Source organism: Chiloscyllium plagiosum, unplaced genomic scaffold (assembly GCF_037043375.1).
Source record: "Chiloscyllium plagiosum isolate Xiang-an unplaced genomic scaffold, Cpla_swu_hap1 HiC_scaffold_10, whole genome shotgun sequence".
NCBI lineage: Eukaryota > Metazoa > Chordata > Chondrichthyes > Orectolobiformes > Hemiscylliidae > Chiloscyllium > Chiloscyllium plagiosum.
In genome coordinates this window covers 59,067,261-59,068,518 of record NW_028270148.1, presented here as the reverse complement: position 1 = coordinate 59,068,518, position 1,258 = coordinate 59,067,261, and the positions used below count along the sequence as shown (strand labels likewise).

The 1,258-nt window shown below is 45.0% G+C and overlaps 1 pseudogene; it reads right to left on the bottom strand.

Moving 5' to 3' along the window:
* Positions 1-436: 436 nt before the first annotated feature.
* Positions 437-560, bottom strand: LOC122553286 (5S ribosomal RNA; annotated as a pseudogene).
* Between the last annotated feature and the right edge of the window lie 698 nt (positions 561-1,258).

The window sequence follows — 1,258 nt, the reverse complement described above, 5'->3', positions numbered from 1 at the left end:
TACGAGGGAGAGAGAGTCGTGTCTTTTTGTGGCTAGCTGGTTTTCGTGTATCCTGGTGGCTGACTTTCTTCCTGTTTGTCCTACTAGTGTTTGTGGCAGTCCTTGCATGGAATTTTGTAGATGACGTTGGTTTTGTCCATGGGTTGTACTGGGTCATCTGGTCTTTCATTTTGCCAGCATGGAGACCCTCACTATTTTTCTTTTTTTTTTAGCACCTTTCGGCCACCTCTGGGGCAGAGGGTCCCTGTTTATTTATTTATTTATTTTTTTCTTAACAATTTAACCCCCACACTACCACTAAGTGCGGTAGTTAATCCCTGGTTTATTTTTTATTTTTTTATTTTTTTAAACAATTTAACCCCCACACTACCACCTAAGTGCGGTAGTGCTTATTTTATCCCCAGCACCCATGGTGTGTGTGTGCAGGTGGGAGACAGGCCTACTGCACCTGGTATTCCCAGGCGGTCTCCCCATCCAAGTACTAACCAGGCCTGAGTCTGCTTAGCTTCCCAGATCAGACGAGATCGGGCGTTTTTTTTCAGACTAGTATGGCCGTAGGCTTTTAGATTAGATTAGATTACTTACAGTGTGGAAACAGGCCCTTCGGCCCAACAAGTCCGCACCGACCCGCCGAAGCGTAACCCACCCAGACCCATTCTCCTACATTTACCCCTTTCTCAAACACTACGGGCAATTTAGCATGGCCAATTCACCTAACCCCTGCACATTTTTGGATTGTGGGAGGAAACCGGAGCACCCGGAGGAAACCCACGCAGACACGGGGAGAATGTGCAAACTCCACACAGAGAGTCGCCTGAGGTGGGAATTGAACCCGGGTCTCTGGCGCTGTGAAGCAGCAGTGCTAACCACTGTGCTACCGTGCCACCCTTTTTCTTTTTCTCTGGTTGAAACATGATTTGAGTTTAGAATCAGTTAAATCCTGAACAGCTGTGTGTTTTAAAATAGAAGAAAATAAACAAAGGTGTTTGCTGTTAGGAACTGACATGCAAGATAACAACTTGAAGACAAGATTGCAACTTAATTACCAATCTAAAGAACACTTTAGGTGATTTAACATTGAATGTTGCCATACTCATTGTTGGCAGCTGATTGGATATTGAGGTGATCAACTAAGGGAGGATTGATGCCAACCAGCCAGCTGTAGAAATGGTTGATAAAAAGAAAAGGATGAAGAAAACCAGTTCTGACAGGTTTTGGCTGGTGCAGAGTGGTTTTGCAAGCTTCAGGACTGGCTACT